This window comes from Danio rerio, chromosome 9 (assembly GCF_049306965.1).
Source record: "Danio rerio strain Tuebingen ecotype United States chromosome 9, GRCz12tu, whole genome shotgun sequence".
Lineage (NCBI taxonomy): Eukaryota > Metazoa > Chordata > Actinopteri > Cypriniformes > Danionidae > Danio > Danio rerio.
In genome coordinates this window covers 56,212,501-56,230,741 of record NC_133184.1, presented here as the reverse complement: position 1 = coordinate 56,230,741, position 18,241 = coordinate 56,212,501, and the positions used below count along the sequence as shown (strand labels likewise).

The 18,241-nt window shown below is 41.0% G+C and overlaps 1 protein-coding gene across 2 annotated transcripts in view; it reads left to right on the top strand.

Moving 5' to 3' along the window:
- Positions 1 to 3,065: 3,065 nt before the first annotated feature.
- Positions 3,066 to 18,241, top strand: part of ednrbb (endothelin receptor type Bb) — a 35,077-nt gene continuing 19,901 nt past the window's right edge. Inside the window, exons 1-3 of one of the 2 annotated variants that reach the window (XM_073913321.1) lie at positions 3,066 to 4,325; positions 4,577 to 4,669; positions 16,774 to 18,241. The exon at positions 16,774 to 18,241 is cut by the window's right edge and continues 193 nt beyond it. The gene's annotated coding sequence lies outside the window, so the exon portion shown is untranslated. The remainder of the gene's footprint in view (positions 4,326 to 4,576; positions 4,670 to 16,773) is intronic. The other variant, XM_073913322.1, reaches the window with a different exon arrangement.

Below are 18,241 nucleotides of genomic sequence, written 5' to 3'. Positions count from 1 at the left end.
TGTAGATCTCAGAGACAGGATTATCTCGAGGCACAAGGCTGGGGAAGGATACAGAAACATTTCTGCTGCTCTGAAAGTTCCAATAAGCACAGCGGCCTCCATCATCCGTAAGGGGAAGATGTTTAACCATCAGAACTCTTCTTAGAGCTGGCCGGACATCTAAGCTGAGTGATCAGGGGAGAAGGACATTAGTCAGGGAGGTGGTCAATAACCTGATGGTCACTCTGTCTGAGCTCCAGCGTTCTTCTGTGGAGAGAGGAGAACCTTACAGAAGGACAACCATCTGTGCAGCAATCCACCAATCAGGCATCTGTATGGTAGAGCGGCCAGACGGAAGACACTCCCCGCCTGGAGTTTGCCAAAAGGCATCTGAAGGACTCTGAGACCATCAGAAACTAAACTCTCTGCTCTGATGAGACTCAAACTGAACTGTTTGGAGTGAACGCCAGGCGTTACGTTTGGAGAACAGCAGGCATCGCTCATCAGCAGGCTAACAGCATCCCTACAGTGAAGCATGGTGGTGTTGGCATCATGCTGTGGGGATGTGTTTCAGCAGCAGGAACTGGAAGACTAGTCAGGATAGAGGGAAAGATGAATGCAGCAATGTACAGAGACATCCTGAATGAAGACCTGCTTCAGAGGCTACGTTCACACTGCAGGCCAATCTGGCACGAATCTGATTTTTCCCCCTCATGTGACTCAGGTGATGACGGTGTGAACATGGACTGTGCCACTTTCATACGTGGTCTTAAATCAGACACAGATCTGATGTTTTGCAATGTGACCGCAGTGTGAACGGTTATGTCGGATTGTATGTGACTTTTAGATAATCTTTGAGCGACGTGCGTCATCATTCTGTGCTGCAGGCATCATCTACCCCTCAGCAGCACAGTAGAACAGCACACAGGGCGATTACAGCACCACAGAAAGTTGGTTGTTCATGTTGAAAAAGATTTTGAAGGCATAACTGGTGCTTGTTAACTAATCTGGTTAACGATTGAGGCAAGGGTTGATCGCGAAGCCGAAAAAGCGTCATGGGTGTTGCGGATGGGGGATCTGTGTGCAAATGAGGAAGAACTTTCTCTCCGAGAGAAAAACAGGGCAGGTGCTCGAGCACCCAAACCTGCACACGTCTGCTGTTTATAACGAAGTAAAATTAAATAACTCCTCAAACGGAGATAAACCAACTCCGCCTTCACAGTAGGGGTGTCAAAATTAATTGTTTCTTCGGTGCACCCCGATACAGACGCGGACAATTCGGTATCGATTCAGTAATGACTATAACCGGTTATTATGTGGTGACGTCATTTATCTCCTATGCGCTCTGTCGCGAGGGAGGTGAGCGCCGTTATTTACAACACTCAGCCAACTCAAACCGGGGCCGGCCCGTGGCATAGGCACCATAGGCAAATGCTTAGGGCGCTGTATATCCAGTGGGGCGCCAGAAAGGAGCGCGGTTCAGTTGGTTTTGTTTTCGATTTTCCTGACACACTTTCAGTTATAGACAGCAATAACTCAAAAAACGCTTACCCTAAAAAGATCTAAAGTGTGTTTCCTACAGAAAGACAAAGCTGGTTATGTTTCACAGCTGTCTTTCTTTGTTTCGCTCGACATTACGAGCACTACTGCTGCTGCCCTCGCAGTCTGCGTTTACTTTAGCCGGCATAGCTCGCGCTGAGAGGAGCTCTCTGTAAGGGTCCGTCGGAGAAGTGCTTATTTTTTTCTGTTGCAAGGGCTTAAGTGTGTTTGTTTGTGTGTGTGTTTGTTTGTTTGATGCTGTCTATGTTTGTGAATGTGTTTGAATGAGAGACAGTGTGTTGCTGTGTGTCTGTGTGTTTATACAGACAGCATGTTATAGCCTCCCCCCTAAAATATAACACTATATAAGTGTAACAGGATTATTTTGGATATATAGATTTCACTATATTTTCCACCTGTGTACTTACTGTTCATATAAAATAGTTTTGTGTTCACAATATAAATGTAAAAAGAGTCTGTAAAGTGACAGTGGTTTCACCTCTTCTCCCCCCTTGGGTTAACGTCAAGGTGGTATAGTCCAAGCAGCCATACCTGTTGCACTATTGCTTGAGCGGTCTTTTCCACCTTTACCTTGAGCTAAGGAGTTTGTTATATTGTAGAATGTTATTTTTGTTGACAGTGTACATTTAATGTAATGAGCTGAAGCTGCCGATCTGTCATAATAACATTCTCTGTGCAGACTCAAAATGGTGTCCTCTCGTCATTCACTACACAACGCAGAGCAAAAGAGAGTACGGTTACATATGGAAAGCATCGTCAATGCACCGTGATGCACCGAGATATCGAATTGAACCGAATCGATGGCATGATAATCGTAACCGAACCGAACCGTGAGACCAGTATAGGTTCACACCTCTACTTCACACTTTAGCCTGCGGCTGCTCATTAACCCTTAATGAGTTCACTACACTGCTGGTGGTCAGAGCGCCACACACCACGGTTGTCATAAATCACAAACGATCAGTGTTTTTTATCACAGGAGACTTATTTAAGGTCTCTAATGCCTAAATACACATTAGTAGTAGCAGAACAATCATTTACGGTTCATGAATTACACCACGGTTGTCTGTGAAAAGGGTAATAATCATATAAGCATGATCTGTGCTTACTCATGCAGCACACACGTGTGCATAATTAGACATTTTGTGCTCTCCTTAATGCACTTTTGCGCATGCAGGTCAGTTTAGGACCATGATCTGTTCACACTGCAAATCTGATATTGGCCACATTTGTAAGAGCAGTGTGAGCAGCCATGCAAAAAAATCAGATCTGAGAAAAAACTGATTTAAGCACTAAGCCTCACAGTGTGAACGCAGCCAGAGTGCTCTTGACCTCAGACTGGGGCGACGCTTCATCTTCCAGCAGGACAATGACCCAAAACCAAGTGTGCCGCAAGCCTACGTTTGAGTGAAGGTCTCGGCCGTTAGATCGCCCCCTGGGGGCTGGCTGCAGTACAAGTCATAAAGCCCGCCTCCTCCGTGTTAATGAAGGAGACTTGAGCCCAAATAAAAAAAAATATTACACTTGCAATAAAATGTCCCGAAAGATGGTTCTGGTGGATTAAGGCACTGGTTATTGTGCTGAAATAGGTGCAGATCTTCATTTGTGTAAACAGTTTGTTTTTAGCAGTAATTTAATGCTGGGCGTGTCATCGTGATTGACAGCTGTGATTGACAGTTTCTCAAAGCAGCGCGTCTGAGCTTCGGCAGGAGACTGAAGTGTTATTATTCGATTTCTGTGTTATTTTACCATGACAAAATGAGTTCAGCAGTAAACTATAGTTTCTGACATACATGATCCTGGTGGAACACTGTTTATTCGCTAAGGTCAGGGCTTTTTTCGGGCTTTATTAGTTTGCTGATACACGCCTAGCCACCCAGATAGCAAAACACAGTTCCGGCTAGATTCTCGCCTGCCGGAGACTTATCTCTTAGAGCTCAGACTGACTAATGTTACCTCTGCTGGACCTACTCCAGATGCCTGGACTCACTACCCAATTCCAGCCCGAGTCAATCGAGCCAGATGCGGCGGCCGAGCGAGCAGGCGCTGCCGCATGCGAGCCGGAATCAGCCCGCGACGCCGCGAGTAAGTTATACGCTGCGGCCTGGAGCTGGCGCGATTGAATATATAAAACCCTCATATTTGTTAACGTTATTACATCCATTTGTGTTGATATGACAGCAAACGCATGCTGAGAAGTTCGGGGGGCGTAGTTGATTTTACATAAAGCGTTTGGTTGGAAGCTCGACTCTGCTCATTTTCGCGGCTCCTCCTCTGGCTCCATCAGACAATCCTTCTGCGCATGTCTGGCTCCAATTTCAGCAGTCTTTTGCGACAGTTTGTGCCCGTCAAGCAGGCGTTTTGCCCTCAAGGCGTTCAATGGGAAAAAGGGCTGTCGCGTCGTCCATATTTTTTACAGTCATTGCCCAAAACACACCGCCAGAATATAAATGGAGTGGCTTCACAACAACTCAGTAAATGTCCTTGAGTGGCCCAGCCAGAGCCCAGATGTAAATCTTATTGAACATCTCTGGAGAGATCTGAAAATGTCTGTACACGGTCGCTTCCCATCCAACCTGATAGATCTTGAGAGGTACTTTCCGGATGTTTTTACGTTGTACTTGTGCTTGATTGAATGCCTGCATGCAATTGCATCTGCAAGTCATTTCTGTAATTACACTGTTGACCATTCATTACACCAGGCTTAAACCTACCCAAACCACCAAACCTGTCCTGAACGTGACCTGTATCCGCCCTCAAGTGTTCTGCAGTACATTATGAACACAGTAAGTACATTGTGTTTATTTTTTGATGCAAGCACACAGTAGATAAGGCCACCAAATATAAAGCGAGAGAGTTTTCTCTGTCAGTCCTTCAGAGATGTGACCTTTTATTTGCTGTGAGTCCAGTGTGTGTGTGTGTGTGTGTTTGTGTGTGTCGGCTGGATGTAAAAAGCGCTGCTCTTTTCAAGGCTGAGATGGACATGTGCTTGTGGATGAAGGTCTAATGCTTTGCTTTACATGTCTGACATCAACAGAAACCTTCAGAGCGCTGAGAGAGCACATAAATCAGCATCTGGACGCAGTGATTCAGTCCAGGGTCTCCACGTTTGAGCACACGGGTCTGCAAGGTGAGGCTCTTCACAAGATGATGAAGTAAAAGCAGATGCAGGATTACTTCCAGAGCATCTGTGGTCAAATCACAACGGCTCTCATTCATGAGACGCGTTCAGTTGAAGGCAGAATTATATTCGCCCTTCTCTGATTTATTTTCATTTTCAAATATTTCCCAAATAATGTTGAACAGATTCAGGAGATTTTCACAGTGTTTCCTAAAATATTTGTTCTTCTGTAGAAAGTCTTTTTTGCTTTATTTTGGCTAGAATAAAAGCAGTTCTTAACTATTTTGGTAACACTTTACAATAAGGTTCATTAGTTAATGCATTTACTAACATGGACTAATCATGAACAACACATATACAGCATTTATTAATCATAATTGAACATTTACTAATGCATTAATAACATCCAAGTCCATGCTTGTTAACATTAGTTAATGCACCATGAGTTAACATGAACTAACAATGACCTACTGTATTTTCATTAACTAACGGTAACTAGCATGAACAAATACAGTAGTAGATGTATTGTTCATTGTTTGTTCATGTTAGTAAATGCATTAATTAACATTAACTAATGAACCTTATTGTAAAGTTCGACCACTATTTTAAACCCATTTTAAAGTCAATATTATTAGCCCCCTTAAAGTTAAACTTGTCACGTCATCGACTTTCTCTTTCAGATTTAAAGGGCTAGCGTTGCACCAGAGCCTCTTAAGTGGTTTCGTTTGAAAGTGTAGAATCTATATTTTATGCATATATGCATCACTTTGGTTTTTATTCTACTGTACAAAAGTTATTTACACTTAAATACACAGTGTTTTGGATACCCGAGCTGGGTATTTTACATTGGTTCATTTTCATATTTTTCATATGACACATGTACAAGTTATAGCTCAAATGAAAGCTCTTGCTGGTGCTCATACGGCTCTAGCATTATTTTTACTGAATTATATTCACATATCAAACAGTTGTTGAATGAATTGTGGTGTTTCCATGGCGCAGAAGTGAAAACAATACATTCATGATCAATAAGCAGCCTCAGATAGCACAGACAGCTGTCATCTCTTACCTTATGCTGTGCGCTTCAGGGCCATTCTCCTCTGTTTTTGAGGTGATGTGTATAAGTAATCCTTTTATATGTCTGATGTGGTCCAAACACAGTGAATTATGTTTGATCAAACAAAAGAATAGTGAAATATGAAAACAATGATCGCTCCCTGTGGCTTGTACAGCACCTCTCATCAGTTAGAAAACAATAACTTCTGCATAGATTATGGTGGAGACATTTTTCTTTTTTCCTATGATTACAGACATGTGCAGGAACCACCAACATTAATTACAGCACGCTCGACCACACACAACCTAAAAGGTACACTTGCAAATTTGAGTTTATAAAAAAAATACAAATATCGCCTCTTTTTTTAGGTGTTTATTATAACACAGACAACATATACAGATATTTTAAACACGTTCAATAGTGTTTTATGAAAATTCAAAGGGTTTTCTTTAAAACGATACCAAATTTTTGCATTTACACCTCTGCATGTAGATTTGGGAAGCTTTTAAATTTGGGAAGGCAAAATCCAGGCGGAAATCCCCAAATAGCAGCAGAGTTTAACTGGTTAAGTAATATTAGTGTTGGATTGTCTCCACAACAAACCACTGTTATACAATGACTTGCCTACTTACCCTAACTTCACCCTAATTACCCTAGTGAAGTCTTTAAATGTTACTTTAAGCTGTATAGAAGTGTCTAGAAGAATATCTAGTCTAATATTATTTACTGTCATCATGGCAAAGAGAAAATAAATCAGTTATTAGAGATGAGTTATTATGTTTAGAAATGTGCTGAACAAAAATGTGCTCTCCGCTAACAGAAACTGGGGAAGAATATACAGGAGGGTGAATAATTTGTGACCTCTGGAGTAACATATCGTAGGCTCCAAAATCAGATGCAGATTCAGAATGATCAAAATCCACATGATGATGATGATGATGATGATTATGATGATATGAAAAAAAGATGATGGTGAAAATGAGAATGAGGATAAAAAAAGATGATAAAGATGGTGATGATGATGATAAAGATGATGGTGATGAAGATTAAAATAATGATGAAGATGATGACGATAAGGTTGGTGATAAAAATGATGAAGGTGATGTTGATTAGACAGATGAAGGTAACAAGGATGATGATGAGGACGATGGTGATCAAGATGATGAAGATAATTATAATTGTGAAGATGATGATTTAAAATGATGACAAAGGTGATGAAGATGATGGTGTGTTGATCAGCTGGAGGAGAAGATGAAGAGAATGATGAAGATGACGATGATGATGAAGATGGCGATGAAAAAGATGATGGTCTGTTGATCAGCTTGAGATGAAGATGACTGATGAAGAAGGCGATGATGATGGTGTGTTGATCAGCAGGAGGTGAAGATGACATGATTAAGGCGATGAAGATGATGAAGATGATGATGGTGTGTTGATCAGCTGGAGGTGAAAATGATTATTGATGATGAAGATGATGAAGGTACGCTGATCAGCTGGAAGTGAAGATGACGATTAAGATAATGATTGATGAAGAAGATGATGATGATGTGGGTGTGTTGATCAGCTGGAGGAGAAGATGATGACGATGATGAAGGCGATGATGAAGATGATGGTCTGTTGATCAGCTGGAGGTGAAAATGATGAAGAGGATGATGGTGTGTTGATCAGCTGGTAGTGAAGATGTCGATAGATAATGATTGATGATGATGAAGATGATGATGATGTGTTGAACAGCTGGAGGTGAAGATGATGATGACTGATGAAGAAGATGGCGTGTTGATCAGCTGGTAGTGAAGATGTCGACGAAGATAAGGATTGATGATGATGAAGATGATTATGATGATGATGTGTTCAGCTGAAGATGATGATGGTGGGTTGAACAGCTGGAGGTAAAGATGTTGATGACTATGATGAAGAAGATGGTGTGTTGATCAGCTGGAGGTGAAGATGTTTATTGATGAAGAAGATGATGATGGTGTGTTGATCAGCTGGAGGTGAAGATGATTATTGATGATGAAGATGATGGTGTGTTGATCAGCTGGAAGTGAAGATGTTGACGAAGATAATGATTGATGAAGAAGATGATGATGAAGATGATGATAAAGATGATGTGTTCAGCTGTAGATGAAGATGATGATGAGGATGGTGTGTTGATCAGCTGGAGGTGAAGATGAAGAGAATGATGAAGATAGTGTGTTGATCAACCAGAGGTGAAGATGATGATGGTGTGTTGATCAACCAGAGGTGAAGATGATGATGGTGTTGATCAGCTGGAAGTGAAGATGACGACCAAGATAATGATTGATGAAGAAGACGATGATGATGTGGGTGTGTTGATCAGCTGGAGGTGAAGATGATGAATAATGAAGATGACGACGATGATGAAGATGGCGATGAAAAAGATGATGGTGTGTTGATCAGCTGGAGATGAAGATGACTGATGAAGAAGGCGATGATGATGGTGTGTTGATCAGCTGGAGATGAAGATGACTGATGAAGAAGGCGATGATGATGGTGTGTTGATCAGCTGGAGATGAAGATGACTGATGAAGAAGGCGATGATGATGGTGTGTTGATCAGCAGGAGGTGAAAATGATTATTGATGATGAAGATGATGAAGGTACGCTGATCAGCTGGAAGTGAAGATGACGATTAAGATAATGATTGATGAAGAAGATGATGATGATGTGGGTGTGTTGATCAGCTGGAGGAGAAGATGATGACGATGATGAAGGCGATGATGAAGATGATGGTCTGTTGATCAGCTGGAGGTGAAAATGATGAAGAGGATGATGGTGTGTTGATCAGCTGGTAGTGAAGATGTCGATAGATAATGATTGATGATGATGAAGATGATGATGATGATGTGTTGAACAGCTGGAGGTGAAGATGATGATGACTGATGAAGAAGATGGCGTGTTGATCAGCTGGTAGTGAAGATGTCGACGAAGATAAGGATTGATGATGATGAAGATGATTATGATGATGATGTGTTCAGCTGAAGATGATGATGGTGGGTTGAACAGCTGGAGGTAAAGATGTTGATGACTATGATGAAGAAGATGGTGTGTTGATCAGCTGGAGGTGAAGATGTTTATTGATGAAGAAGATGATGATGGTGTGTTGATCAGCTGGAGGTGAAGATGATTATTGATGATGAAGATGATGGTGTGTTGATCAGCTGGAAGTGAAGATGTTGACGAAGATAATGATTGATGAAGAAGATGATGATGAAGATGATGATAAAGATGATGTGTTCAGCTGTAGATGAAGATGATGATGAGGATGGTGTGTTGATCAGCTGCAGGTGAAGATGATGAAGATGTCAACGATGAAGAAGATGATGATGATGATGATAAAGTTTAATGAAGATGATTGATTGTTGATCAGCCGCAGATGAAGATGGTGAAGATGATGGTGTGTTGATCAGCTGGAGGTGAAGATGATTATTGATGATGAAGATGATGATGGTGTGTTGATCAGCTGGAGGTGAAGATGATTATTGATGATGAAGATGATGGTGTGTTGATCAGCTGGAGGTGAAGATGATTATTGATGAAGAAGATGATGATGTTGTGTTGATCAGCTGGAGGTGAAGATGATTATTGATGATGAAGATGATGGTGTGTTGATCAGCTGGAAGTGAAGATGATTATTGATGATGAAGATGATGATGGTGTGTTGATCAGCTGGAGGTGAAGATGATTATTGATGATGAAGATGATGGTGTGTTGATCAGCTGGAAGTGAAGATGTTGACGAAGATAATGATTGATGAAGAAGATGATGATGAAGATGATGATAAAGATGATGTGTTCAGCTGTAGATGAAGATGATGATGAGGATGGTGTGTTGATCAGCTGCAGGTGAAGATGATGAAGATGTCAACGATGAAGAAGATGATGATGATGATGATGATAAAGTTTAATGAAGATGATTGATTGTTGATCAGCCGCAGATGAAGATGGTGAAGATGATGGTGTGTTGATCAGATGATGAAGATGTCTCCCCCTGGTCTTCCTCAGCTTGTCCTTCATTCTAATAGAGCTTAGTTGAGCTGCTGACAGTAAGCAGATTAGGAGTCTTCCAGAAGGAGAGCTAATTATTCTGTGACTCCTGTACCTTCAGCTGCGGCGCTGAACACTCCTCCACTAATCCACTGATACCAGTAAAGCCCTTCACCGTCACAGTATACTCCAGTCAGTGCAATATTCAGCCTCTGCTTCTCATATTCAACCTCTGAAGCTGATATTTCCACATTATTATAGTAGGGAGGGAAACAGTGCGATATTTCTGTCTTTTTTATTTTATTTAAATGCATAAAAACTGATGTGAAACTTGTGTGCACGTACTCAGGGGCAGATTAGTGATGTGATGTAAAGTGCATATAACGCATGTAATGCCTATGGGCATACACCCAAAGCACTTCACATTCAAGAGGGGGGTCTCTCCTCAGCACCACCAGTGTGCAGCATCCACTTGGATGATGCGACGGCAGCCACAGGACAATGGGACCAGCTATTGGGGGATTGGGAGGCCATGATCGGAAAGGGCTGATGGAGGGAATTTGTCCAGGACACCGGGGTTTACACCTCTACTCTTTACCAGAAGTGCCATGGGATTATTAATAACCACAGAGAGTCAGGACCTCGGTTTAACATCTCATCCGAAAGACGGCACCCACTGACAGTGTAGTGTCCCCTTCACTAAACAGGGGCATTAGGACTTACACAGACCACAAGTTGAGCGCCCCCTGCTGGCCTCAGTAACACCAATTCCAACAGCAACCTAGTTTTCACATGTGGTCTCCCATCCAGGTACTGACCAGGCTCAGCCCTGCTTCGCTTCAGTGAGTAACCAGTCTTGGTCTGCAGGGTGATACGGCTGTGTAATTGTGTATAGTGAATTGGAGGCCCTAACCAATCCGTCCATGGGGTTTGAAAGCTCTAAAATACACCTTTTGTACTTAATTAATTCATTCATTTTCTGCCACTTTTCCGGGGCAGAGTCGCAGGGCAGCAGTCTTCGGAGAAAACCCCAGACTTTCCTCTCCCCAGACACTTTGTCCAGCTCCTCCGGGGGGATCCTGAGGTGTTCCCAGGCCAGCCGAGAGACATAGTCCCTCCAGCATGTCCTGGGTCTTTCTCGAGGCCTCCTCCCGGTGGGACATGCCTGGAACACCTCCCTTGGTAGGCGTCCTGGAGGCATCAGAAACAGATGCCTGATCCACCTCAGCTGACTTCTCCCGATGTGGAGGAGCAGCGGCTCTACTCCGAGCTCCTCACCCTAAGAGTGCGCCCTGCCACCCTTCAAAGGAAACTCATTTCAGCCGCTTTTTTGCCTTTCAGCTCAGCTCCGTCTTCACCACAACGGACTGGTACATTGACCGCATTACTGCTGCCGCTGCACCAATCTGCCTGTTAATCTCATGCTCCATCCTCTCCTCACTCGTGAACAAAACCCCGAGATACTTGAACTCCTCCACCTGGGGTAAGGACTTTCCTCCAACCTGGAGATGGCAAACCAACTTTTTCCAGTGGAGCATCATGATCTCAGACTTGAAGGTGCTGATTCAAATCCCAGCCACGTCACACTTGGCAGCAAACCGCCCCAGTGCATGCTGAAGGTCCATGTCTGAAGAAGCCAACAGAACAACATTGTCAGTGAATAACAAGGATGAGAGTTTTAGAGTACTACTGTATATAGAATGGAAGTATGTGATTTAGGATGCAGCTTAAAAACTCGTAAAGACCGAGACAGCCGCCCGCGGCTAAAAGTAAGTATTGTTCTTAAATGTATAATAACTTGATCCGCTGATCCGATCTGTACAATTCAAAGATTGGCAAAGTGAAGAGAATCTCAGCTTTCCAGCGCTGTAAAACATTACATTCACGGACTTTCAGACGCTCCGGAATCAGTGTGGTTACGTCATCAAATTTTGACAACGCTGATTTGTCAAAGAAACGCTCGTCACTGTGTCTTCGGACAAACCAGACATCATACATTGATGCATTGTCCCTCCTCCATGCCCAGATTGGTTCAAGCTCGCTCTCTCTCAACCAATAAGCATAGGTTTCTCTTTCTGGACCAACAATCAGCTGTTTGAACAACCCGGAACGAGAGATAGGCTGTACATGTACGCACGGCTAAATAAAACGCAAAAACAAAGTTTTGCATGAAATAATTCTCATACGAAGTACTTTTGCATTCACAACAGCACAAAAGCATGACAAAACTGTGACACAGCAAAGACGAAGTGCTGCTCTTGCTGTTTTCAAATGACGCAAATGACGGTGCGGCTGTTTGTCTGCAAACGCAAGTTGGGAAGCAGCAGAGTCAACACCATATGCTGGCACATAAAACCTAATGGATGGTCCATAATTAATCTAGTTTAGTTATGTAACAATTTATAGTATAGTAAATATTTATATAATTGTTTTTACTGAGGATTTGCACCATGTTTATTTGGACTTTGACGCATTATTTCTTATTTCTTACTTTTTATTTGTTCATTGTAAGTGGTGTTGTTTATGGAAACTGAAAATATATTATTTGTAAAAAGTCAAATTTGCTTCAGTGTTCTGTTATTTTGTAACATTTTTTTCTGTTTAGTTCATTCCCAGAACTTTTAGGCGAATACATTGTCAGTAAATAAATGCATTTTTTTTTTCTCATTGAAAAACGCCTTGGAATAACATTGAAATAAATTGCTATAACTTGCTCAGGACATGGTGGATGTACACAACATTTATTTTGGAAGTATAAAACATCATAGCATGTATTTCTAAAGAAAAAAAAACAAACTTCATGAGGTTTTGTTTGTATTAACTAGAAAATGCCACTTTTTAAAAAAACATTTCCGGAAAATTCTGGAACATTTTCTGTCTGTTCATATGTTTTTGGACCAAAAAATATGTAAGACTGGACCTTTAAATGATACAGATTGAAACTTCAGGTTCTCCTGTTCAAAATAATATATGACACTTGAGGCTGACTGCTAAAATAAAAATAAAACTGCTTTTTAAAAAAAATAATAATATAAGCCCATTAGGTGCCCACAAAATACCTCTAGGTCTTTAAAGGTGTAATGTCAGCATAGCAGGCGATTCAAAAACAAGACTACAGTTCTATGCTAATGAGGGAGACATGGTCACTAGTGGGCGGGGCTTTCCCCTTCTGATGACACGTACAAAGGGGGAAGGTCAATCAAAGTGTTTCTGCAGACTTTTCATCAAGTCTGCTTTAAAACAATACAATTAATACATGTTTACCATTAGAGACTGGAGATATTCACACACTGCTGACATGAGGTTAAAACCCTTATTAAAGTGAGTTTTGCACAATGGGTGCCCTTTAATGACTGGTGTGTTTTGTCATTCATCGCAGCGGTGAAGGAACAGATGATATATATATATATATACACATATATATATATGTATATATATATATATGTATATGTATATATATATATATATATATATATATATATATGTATATATATATATATATATATATGTATATATATATATATATATATATGTATATATATATATATGTATATGTATATATATATATATATATATATATATATATATATATATATATATATATATATATATGTATGTATATATATATATATATATATATATATATATATATATATATATATATATGTATGTATATATATATATGTATGTATATATATATATATATATATATATATATATATATATATATATATACACATATATATATATGTATATATATGTATATATATATATATATATGTATATGTATATATATATATATATATATATATATATATATATATATATATATATATRTATATATATATATATATATATATATATATACACATATATATATATGTATATATATATATATGTATATATATATATATATATATATATATATATATATATACACATATATATATATGTATATATATATATATGTATATGTATATATATATATATATATATATATATATATATATATGTATGTATATATATATATATATATATATATATATATAGTATATATATTTATGTATATATGTGTATGTATATATATGTGTATATGTATGTATGTATATATATATATATATATATATATATATATATATATATATATATATATATATATGTATATATATATATATATATATGTATATATATATATATATATATATATATATATATATATATATATATATATATATATATATATATATATATATTTATTTATTTATTTGTATTCTTTAGGAAACAGTCCATCTATTGTGTCTTTCTATATAAAATTCCTCACCATCTTTACCTGTAAAACAACTTACCTCTTCCGCTGATGTCATTAGTTGTTCTGCCAATCATGTGACTCCCTTACAATAATGATTCGAATGATCCAGTCGGTTCCTCATGGGTAAAAAAAAAGTCCTTCCCTGTTCACCGTTGTCATTAAATATCCTGCTTGACTCGGACATAATTCACATTACAGAAGTAAAGCAGCTGCTGAAAGCTGTCTGATGTGGAATTGTCAATCTAATTGTCCTCCGCAAATGAATGTCTCTGCAGGTTCTGCTCAATAGTCTTTTCCTTCTGCACAACGGACTCATAAAGGAGGCAAATCCGCACAAATGAAAGGATTATGGCTCATTTATTGGCGTATGTGAGTGAGCATTAGAGCTGGGCTTCAGTGAATGAAGCTTTTCTCCTCATGTGTCTATCCAGAGGTCAAGGTAACTGTCCCCAGATCAGCTTTTATCAGTGATGAGGGCGATACATTACAAGCGGTGTTGAAGAAATGTAGTAGTTTATTACAATCTGAAATCACTTAAATCTAAATGTGTTACTTTGTTAACTTATAAGTAAAGCAATGTACAAATGTATGTCTCGTGTTATTTTTTATTTTATTAAAGAGTAAAAAAATGGCCCTACACTGCTTACAAGTAGCGCGAGTCATGCAATCAGATTACTTTTATTAAGTAACTAGTGAAGGGCTTACTTTTCAATTTGAATGTTAGGAACTCCTCTGTGGGACTCGACACTTGTTAAAGTTGGCATGAAGCAAAGTTAAGATTAGCCTTCGTTACCATATCTTGATGTAAAGCTGATTAAAACAAAATTAGAAATTAAAATAAAAGCAAATGCAGGCCAGTGCATGATTTCATCCTTTTGGAACGACTGGATTCTTAGAAGATGGATGTAGCTAAAAAATGGAGGAAGACAGATGAACGGACGAAAGCTCAGCAAAAGCACACCCTGATATTCCTGCCCTAAATTGGAAAAAGCCAACTGATAGCCCGCCCCCTAAAGCCCCCCTGAAAGTACTGGTAACCCTGTCCTAAAAAGACTGATTGCCCCACCCTAAATGACTGATGGCCCTGCCCCCAAAATGACTGATAGGCCCGCCCTAAAGGACTATTAGCCCTGCTATAAGACTGATAGCCTCACCCTAAAGAAGTGGTAGCCACGAACTCAAAATGTCTGCTAGCCCCATCCCGAAATGACTTGATAGCCCCGCCAAATAGACTGATAGCCTCACCCTAAAGAACTGATAGCCTTGCCCCCAAGAGTATTGATAGCTCTGCCCTTAAGGAATGATGCACCCTAAAGGAATTTGAGCCCCACCCACGAAAGCCCTGAGAGTCCCACCCTAAAGCACTTAAAGCCCCGCCCCCCGAAATGACTGACAGCCCCACACTAGAGTACTAATAGCCCCGCCCTAAATGACCGATAGCACCACTTTAGAGGACTCATAGCCCCGCCCTAAAATATTAGTAGCCCTGCCCCAAAAGCAACGATAGCCCCACTCTAGAGGACAGATAGCCCCACCCGAAAATACTAGTAGCCCCACCCCAAAAGCACTGATAGCCCCACTCTAAAATACTAGTAACTCCGCCCCAAAAGGACTGATAGCCCCGCACTTAAATACTAGTAGTCCTGCCCCAAAAGCACTGATAGCCCCACTCTAGAGGACTGATAGCCCCACCCTTAAATACTAGTAGCCCCGCCCCAAAAGTTAATAGCCCCACTCTAGAGGACTGATAACTCCGCCCTAAAATTATAGTACCCCACCCCAAAAGCACTGATAGCCCCACTCTAGAGGACTGATAGCCCCGCCCTAAAATACTAGTAGCCCTGCCCCAAAAGCACTGAATACTCACCTGTAGAGGACGGAAAGTCCTGCTCTAAAGTACTAGTAGCCTCACCCCAAAAGTTAATAGGCCCACTCTAGATGACTGATAGCCCCGCCCTAAAATACTAGTTGCCCCACCCCTAAAGCACTGATAGCCTCACTCTAGAGGACTGATAGCCCCACCCTTAAATACTATTAGACCCGTCCCAAAAGTTAATAGCCCCACTCTAGAGGACTGATAGCCCCGCCCTAAAATACTAGTAGCCCTGCCCCAAAAGCACTGATAACCCACCTATAGAGGACGGAAAGCCCCGCTCTAAAGTACTAGTAGCCCCGGCCCAAAAGCACTGATAGCCCCACTCTAGAGGACTGATAGCCCCGCCCTAAAATATTAGTAGCCCCGCCCCTAAAGCAATGATAGCCCCACTCTAGAGGACTGATAGCCCCACCCTAAAATACTAGTAGCCCCGCCCCAAAAGCACTGATAGCCCCACTCTAGAGGACTGATAGCCCCGCCCTAAAATACTAGTAGCCCCACCCCTAGAGCACTGATAGCCCCACTCTTAAATACTAGTAGCCCCGCCCCAAAAGTTATTAGCCCCACTCTAGAGGACTGATAGTTTTACTGACGGTCGTTTGTTTTCAAAGCAATGATGTTTTTTTAATTATATTATAATAAACAATCATATTAAAGTAGATAATGCCACTAATGCTTCCTAAATCTATAACAAACCACCTATTTTACAAAATAATCTTTTAAAAATTTGCATTACATTATATTAAAATAGATACTGCCAGTGACTTTTCCCGTTTGCTGCAAGAGATCTTCTATAAGGTGATCATCATCATCATCATCTGATGTTTATAGCAGTTGTGATGTGTGTGTGTGTGTGTCTCCACAGGTTCATCATTGAGTGTGTGCCAGATGACCGTGGGCTGAGGCTGAAGAATGAGTAAATCACAGTTCTGATGATGATGAGTGTCTGTCTGCCCGCTGCGGCTCATCCACTCACTGCCGTCTGGGTTGTTCTGGTTGCCATGGCGATGACCCGTCATCACGTCCCCTCACCTGGTGAACCGCTGAGTCAGTCAGTGTGTGCTGCTGGAGGAGGGCAGACAACATGCGGAGCCGCAGCACTGATACTGACCTCAGAACAGAGGAGCTGCTGATGGAAAAACAACACTACACACACAGAGAGAGTGGGGGGTAGATGGATAGATAGACAGACAGACAGACAGACAGACAGACAGACAGACAGACAGACAGACAGACAGACAGACAGATAGACAGACAGATACATAGATCAACAGACAGAGAGAGAGAAGCAGACAGAGATCGACAGACAGATAGACAGACAGACAGATAGACAGATAGATAGATCAACAGATAGATAGATAGATAGATAGATAGATAGATAGACAGACAGACAGATACATACATACATAGACAGAGAGAGATATATATATATATCTGTACATCAGTATTGACAGCCTTTGGTGTGAAGGTCTAAATTGAGCTCAGGTTCATTCTGTTTCCACTGATTATTCTTGAGATGTTTCAGCAGCTTAACTGGAGTTCACCTGTGCTCAATTCAGCTGATTTAACATGATCTGAAAAGGTATTTGAAAAGGCACAAACCAAGCATGGAGACAAAGGAATTGTCTGTAGACCTCCGAGACAGGATTGTCTGGAGGCACAAGGGTGGGGAAGGTTACAGAAACATTTCTGCTGCTCTGAAAGCTCCAATGAGCACAGCGGCCTCCATCATCCGTAAGGGGAAGATGTTTGAACCAGCAGGACTCTTCCTAGAGCTGGCCGGACATCTAAGCTTAGTGATCAGGGGAGAAAGGCCTTAGTCAGGGAGGTGATCAATAACCTGATGGTCACTCTGTCTGAGCTCCAGCGTTCTTCTGTGGAGAGAGGAGAACCTTACAGAAGGACAACCATCTGTGCAGCAATCCACCATCAGGCATCTGTATGGTAGAGCGGGCAGACGGAAGACACTCCCCGCCTGGAGTTTGCCAAAAGGCATCTGAAGGACTCTCAGAGCATCAGAAACTAAACTCTCTGCTCTGATGAGACTCAAACTGAACTGTTTGGAGTGAACGCCAGGCGTTACGTTTGGAGAACAGCAGGCAGCGCTCATCAGCAGGCTAACAGCATCCCTACAGTGCAGCATGGTGGTGTTGGCATCATGCTGTGGGGATGTGTTTCAGCAGCAGGAACTGGAAGACTAGTCAGGATAGAGGGAAAGATGAATGCAGCAATGTACAGAGACATCCTGAATGAAGACCTGCACAAGAGCGCTCTCGACCTCAGACTGGGGCGACGGTTCATCTTCCAGCAGGACAATGACCCAAAGCACACCG